Source organism: Urocitellus parryii, chromosome 1, assembly GCF_045843805.1.
Source record: "Urocitellus parryii isolate mUroPar1 chromosome 1, mUroPar1.hap1, whole genome shotgun sequence".
In the NCBI taxonomy this organism is placed as follows: domain Eukaryota; kingdom Metazoa; phylum Chordata; class Mammalia; order Rodentia; family Sciuridae; genus Urocitellus; species Urocitellus parryii.
In genome coordinates this window covers 118,739,332-118,746,347 of record NC_135531.1, presented here as the reverse complement: position 1 = coordinate 118,746,347, position 7,016 = coordinate 118,739,332, and the positions used below count along the sequence as shown (strand labels likewise).

Genomic DNA, 7,016 nt, shown 5'->3' with positions numbered 1-7,016 from the left:
CAGGCAAGTGTGCACAAGTGTACGGATGAAATTCTGTTGGACAGGTGGTTCTACTCTATGATCTTTAGTCCATAGTGCATCCTCATGCCAGTACCCTAAGCTTTTAGAGCAACGTGGCATATCCTCTTGCACTCTCCCAAATAAGAAAGAAGAGAACAATAAAGGATAATCCATGGAGTCGTAAAGTCTGTTTCCTCTCACAGTTGAACTCCAGCACCTTGAGAATTGCTCCCTGCAGCTTTGTGCTGTTGGATTGTAAGGTTGTGCTTCACAAGTAAAAGCATAGAGAGTAATGGCCATGTTTCTCAGAACAACCATCTCAGGAATGATGCTGTTCAACCCCCAGGCTGCAAAGGTCCCACCATGCTGTTTTACTGATCCTGAAGAAAGAACCTGGAGGACTCAACTGAGAGGGCTTGCACATTTTATTACTCATGCACTCCTCAGAAGCAGCAGGCCAGGGCAAAATGAAGAGACACACTGCACCTGAAAACAGAGGAAAATATACTCAGGATAGATTGCATGCCAACTGCTCATACAAGTTTCTTCAGATGTTTTATGAGTTCTTGACTTCATAACCAAGGTCCTTCTGCTTTGATCCCCATGCAAAGATTGGAGTAAGGGAACTGACCACTTTTCCTTCTTCTTTCCTCTTCCCTAAGACATCCTTAGGAGCCCTTCATAGTTCACCTTCAGAAACATCAAGCCTTCTAAGAGATGACTTGTATTCACCCTAACAGATATACACAACTGCTACTTGAAAATAGGGAGATGTTTCTAGGGATGATTTAGAAAGGGGTAAGAGCTGCTGGATAGGTGGACTTGATCTGGATAGAGCCTCAAGATTTTTTAAAAGAATTTTATTCAATTAGGGATGAAAGTAGGCAGGCAGCAAGCTAGGGTTAGCCAAATTCATGCCATATGCCACCAGGGGGAACCCATGTGTGACTTAAACTAACCGGCACCAGCTCTTGAAATAGGAATTAATCACACTTAAAATTTCTGTAAATTGATTATTTAACATTTGCATTTTTACTACTTGTTGTTATCAAATCCTGCATAGCCTAAAAAAAAAAATCTGGAGACTTTAGATAGCCCTAAAGCTTATACTTCAACAGTCACAGTAAACATGAATTTGATAGGGGAGCCACTTTCAAATATATTATAAGCCTATTATAACAATTATAAGCCTACCTACCTACTCTGCCTCACCCATTCCTTCCCATGGAAACCACAATCAAGGTGCCTGCCCACAGTTCTGCCCTCTCTCTCTGCCTCATGAAGGATCCTAGTCCTCCTCCTAAGTAGCCCTGAATGGTATGTATGCTACGTTCTCCCCAGGGACTTATGTGTAAAACAAAACTGTAAAACCCCATCATTTCTCTCTCTTGATCTGTGCCTGGCCTCATCAATGTTCAAACAAGATAACATGATCAAAACAGGGAGGGTTCAGTGTCCCTGGGGTTCCATAACTGTGAGGGAGGAATGGTACCTACAGTAGGCTGAGGTTGTATTAAGAAAGACACGTATCAGGGAGTGGTGTGGATGCCAAACTGGTGAGCAACATTCAGTTCAAGCAGCAGAAAACTGAGGCAGACATCAACTTCACATTCCTTAAAATACTGTTAGGAAGACCAAATAAAAGTCTGTCGACTAAAATTAGTGAAAAGAAACAGGTAAATTAAGCAAATTGCCCATTCAGTGAATTGTCTTTCAGCAAATTAACCTAGAATGGACATAATTGGTAATAAAGAAGGAATGGAATTTAACAAAGATTCAGTAATTGTTCCTGGGAGATGACCTAACAATTGCAAATGCTAGATGTCATTGTAAACAAGCCTTTTAAATTTTAGAGATCACTTCTCAAGCAATACAGTGAGTGGTTACAGTGTGGAGATCATAAACACATACCCACAGGACAAATGAAAGTGGAGGGGGGGGGGATGCCCTAGTGTTACACAAATGGGTTCTAGTGGCCTGGGATAAATTCCCAGTGACAGCACCATGCAGGATTCAAACATTGCCATATCTCAAACAGTGTAGACAGAAGTGCTGGTGAAAGACATCACAAACCCACATTATGAGGATTCAAAGAGTGGCTTCCAGGATGATGAAGACATGGATGTCAACAATGGCTGCAAAGAGGGCAGAAAAAAAAGAAAGTGGAAAATAAGCATATTTCTAAATTCACATTAATTTATCTAACGTAAATTTAAACACATAGTACACCCAAATTAAGTATAATGACTAGACTCGAGGGGTTCACCTAGATCACCTTAAGGTTACTTATTCAAGTCTGAAAATAATGATTTCATCTTCCCATTGGAAAATTAGAAGACCTACAATACTTTAGAGACAGGTTGGTTGGAAAGGCCCAGAGTGGACTCAGCCTGAATAGAACACATGGCATGACCTTGAGGGCCAGGACAGCTGCTGGCAAGATCAAGGGTGGGTAAGATTAGAAAAAAGGACGTTCCAATAAAGCAAAAAAAAAGCAAATACAAAATCTTGGGTCAGGAAGAGACCCAGAACCTGGCATTGAAAGCAGGTTGTGGTTGGAGCAGAGTGAAAGAAGGGAAACAGACAGTAAGATGAGGTTGGAGAGCCTTGGGGGGAAACCTAATCATTTTTGTCTTCATCTTAGTGAGAGGAAGCGAACAAACAGGTGTTTATTACAATAGTGTGAACAAGAGATGTTGGCATTCTAGAAGACAATGGCCAGATCCCATATCATGCAGAACCCTGCTGGCCATGGTAAGAATGCAATAGATATCTGTCTTGGTTATTTTGTTTTGCTAAAGTATAATGTGAGCCTTTGAAAGGTCTGAAGTATTGGAGTGAAATGATTTGTCTTGCATTTTGAAAGCAACAATGTAATTGCTGGAATGAATGGCAGAAAGCGGGGGGGGAAGCTATAAAAGGGGGATAATTGGTAGGTTATTGCCTGGTCCTGTGTTATAGGTTGGGGCTTAACCTGTGGTGGTAGTACTGCAAGTGGAGACAAGTAAATGCAGTGAAGACAGGGAGGTTTCAAGGGTGCCTCCTGGGTTCCTGCATTACCAAAATGACTGGAAAGGTCCATCTGTGGGCTGGACAATATTCCAAGGCAAGACAGAACTTAACTGAGGTTGAGTGAGACTTCCTCCCTTTGTTCTTTCAATATGTTATTGGAGCCTTAGGAATAGATTATTTTTTTTTTCCTACAACACTGAATCTGGGTGGTCCCAACTAACACCAAGGACAAGCACCCACCCAACACTTAGCCATATCACTCCCATAGGTGTTGAGAAGACAGCTCCCAACATGGAAGAAACATAAGGTTTGGGGGGAAAGCCCTTTCTCATGAGAGAAAGACGCATCCAGCAAACAAGCAGTTAAGCATTGTGGGCCACCTTCCCTCATGCATGTGCAGTGAGACAGTCAAGGAGGTCACCATGGAGACATCTGGCTGCATCTGCCTGAGTTATTTGTATTGAACAGATTGCTACAGGGTGTTTTTTTTCTGGTCTCATTATGTGTGTGTAATGCCAATTAAATAACAGGAATGAAAATTAAAAAAGAAAATATCTGCCCCTGCTGGGTTTAATCTCATTAGTGCAAAGTCAAATGATTAGTCCTAAAAAGGGCTCCAATGGACAGCAGAGACAGCAGTAAAGTTGCAAGTATCTTCTGCATCACACTGAGAGATGAATCAGAATTGCTCACTCAGTTGAAGTTATCAGAGCCATTCCTATAATAAGACCATGTTATGGCTTAAATAGCAATGAGTTGGACCTAAATAAACAGCAGGGAGACTACCAGGACATATTTCAAACTTCAAATCCATAACATAAACTTACCAAGTCAAACATTTTAAGGACAGGTGTCATGTTCTCCTAGACTGATTTTAAAACCTAGTAGGTGCTCGCTTTACAGTGCTGGATGGCTTCATAATATTGAAGGTTCAGACTTTTTCATATTAATCAAACCACTGCCAGCTATAAATTTGCTACCAGCACTGGGCAGTTCTTGGAGAAAATGCAAAATGGAAAGGTCTGTCCAATTTAAGCCTCGGAGTCCATTTGGAGTGAAGGGCTTGAGCAGCTCCTAAGCACACCACCAGCAGGGGCTAGTCCTTAGCTAAGCCTCAGGTGGAAATCCAATTTTCCCCTCTTTCAGAAATTTTGAGAAATGTCAGCAACAGCCACAGGTCATTCCAAGGAGAAAGCTTGGAATGGTCAACTATGCAAAAATGGCAAAGCCCAAAATGTTTGCCTCAGTGACACACTAACATGAATGCTTTTACTTTCAAAATGCTTTAACCCTGGGCTAGGGATGTGTCTCAAGCGGTAGCACGCTCGCCTGGCATGCGCGCAGCGCTGGGTTCGATCCTCAGCACCACATACAAATAAAGATGTTGTGTCCGCCGAAAACTAAAACAATAAATATTAAACAGATAGTGGGAAAAAATGTTTTAACTCTTTATCCCATTTTACCTTCATCCTGAGGAGCAGAACAGATAGGACTCATGCCAATATTTCAGGTGAAGAAAGTAGGTATAGATAAGGAAGCCAGCTTTCCAGGCCATCAGGAGTTTATTGTCCCAGAGAGCCTTTAGGGGCCAGTTCAAAGAATTATGCACAAATAAACCAAAGATCTAAAAATCTGCACCTGGGAAGAGGCACAGACAATATGACCTTACATGGTACTGAAAAGTAAATTACTTTGCCTACCCACAAAAGAGAATATTGGATATTTTCTCAACTCCTGTGCAGTGAAATATAATCTTCCACTTAAAACAATCTTGAATAGGGATCCAGACTTAGGGTCCAGGTAGGGCCATAACTGAATATTCTGACATATCCTGCAAGTATTCTGAAATAATTTACAACAATGTGATTGCATGTATATATGTGTACATGTGAATTCTTCAAAGAGGATAAATAGTGTTCACCACATTTTCTATAACCTATAAAATGTTAAAAATCCTGGTCTCAACAGAAGAAAGGGTCCTACATTTATTTTAAAGGGGTTGAAGAGAAAGCAAGAGCTGTCCACCTGAGTGTGGAATTAGGAATAGTGAAGATAGACAGACGCTGTATGAGGCATCCAGATCCTACTCATGAAAGCTGGAACACAATCAACTCTTCAAAGCAACAGAGATACTGTGAGGCAGGACCCTCTCAAGGGGAAGCAAGGCCCTGGAATGGAAAGATCAGAGGATTTTGGACTCGGATGGAAGTGTGCCAATATTCATTATGTGATCTTAGCCAAGTTACTTAACATTTGTTATGTTCAGCTTCTTCCTCTATAAAATAATATAAGAAAAAAAATGATTGGAAATAATCAGTTCTAGTTCTCAGTTGTTGCAAAGGTTCAATTATGTGGTATAAATCAAGTTCCTGGAAAACAGAAGACCCTCAATAAACATTGATTCACCTTCCATTTTTTGGTAGCCTTGAAGAAGGATAATAATAATAATAGACCCTGCTTGACCTGGAAAAATTTTGAGTCAAGAGAAGAAAGTGAACATGTGGACCTATCAAGAGTACAGAGAGAAGACAAGCAGAGACCTCACAGAATAAACCAAGCAGAGGACGAGGCCTTGGGGATCCCTGGACCAGTCCCAATAGATAGAAGCCCAGACTGCAGGAATCAAACCCAAACCTGAGCAACGCCAGCAACTTTCCCATTTTTCCTCACTGAATCCTTCTCCCACACACCTGTCTTTTCATGCTTGCCTTCTGTGGTTTTCCATTTAATTATAAGGCTACAAATAGTTCACAATTAAACAAGCATATACATTAACAGTAAACAACAAAAGGTAATGTACTTGTGTTAAATAATATCGATATCATGAGCCAATTGTGAGAGCAAAATGAATGAGCCCGTGAAGAGGCTCTTAATACCTCTAAATAGTGTCCCGTGGAATTGTCAGTGCAGTGACTGAAGCACTATCAGAGGACTCCATGCTGCAAAGACCCATGGCAAGCACCTTCCTCCCCATCCCAGCCTTGGCTGGCAGTAACCTAGTACACGGTGTTCAGCATATTCTGCTCTCTGTGTCCTGGATTCTCCGGAACACTTCTGATGTTAAATTACATGGTGTGACAGACCCCTTGAATTCCTTGCCAGAGCGGTAGATCTTTGATGCTAGAGCTCACAGCGTGAGCTGTGAGACTGCCGCTGGGTGGATTTTGGCCAGGGAAGGACAGATGGTGTAGAGGGCCTGACCAAGAGCTTTGGCTTCAGGGCATCTGAAGAGTATAAAGTAAGATAAGCACTGAGATACAGGCAAAAGTGTATCTTCACACATGCTCACAAGTCTGCATCACTGTTGGGAAGATATTTTTTCTTTCTCAAGATGACACATAAATTATAATTTACAATTTTGTTTAATAAAACAAAATGCAGTTTATCTCTCCCTTTTTCCATATTCTGATCTATGGTGATGTGTTTTAACCCATGGCATGTTTGTGTTCTTTTACCTCGTCTGCACATCTGTTTAAATATTCTTAATGGAAACAACCAAATTGGCCCTGAAGCAAATGGGCCCATCAGTAGAAAAATGGATAAACTGTGTTTTATCATACATACCTGGTAATATCTATGGCAATATATAAAATAAATGGATACACTATATGTTATTTCTACATGGAATGTATTAATATATAATACACTTATGAAAAACATAAAATAATAAATATATAAACAAATATATATACCTTCAAAATCTGGTCATCGCCATGTGCAATGGAGCATACCTATAATCCCAGCAACTCCAGAGGCTGAGGCAGGAGAATCACAAATTAAATCACAATTTAATGAGATCCTATCCCAAAAATTTTTTTCAAAAAGTGGGGGGTGAATAAAACTGGTGCTGGGGGATGTGGCTTAGTGGTAAAGCATGCCTGGGTTCAATTTCCAGCACCCGCCCCCATCATTTAATTTCCTGGCTTATTGAGAGGAAAAATAACAACAACAAAAACTAATAGCCAAGGTGTCTAGATTTATTAGAAGCAGCATGAGAGTTACTT

At 40.8% G+C, this 7,016-nt stretch overlaps 1 long non-coding RNA gene across 1 annotated transcript; it reads right to left on the bottom strand.

Moving 5' to 3' along the window:
• Nucleotides 1-414: 414 nt before the first annotated feature.
• Nucleotides 415-5,958, bottom strand: LOC113192166 (uncharacterized). Its single transcript, XR_003301986.2, has 3 exons — nt 5,889-5,958; nt 2,078-2,135; nt 415-486 (listed from the first exon to the last, which is right to left on the bottom strand). It is a non-coding gene; the product is annotated as an uncharacterized LOC113192166 (long non-coding RNA).
• Between the last annotated feature and the right edge of the window lie 1,058 nt (nt 5,959-7,016).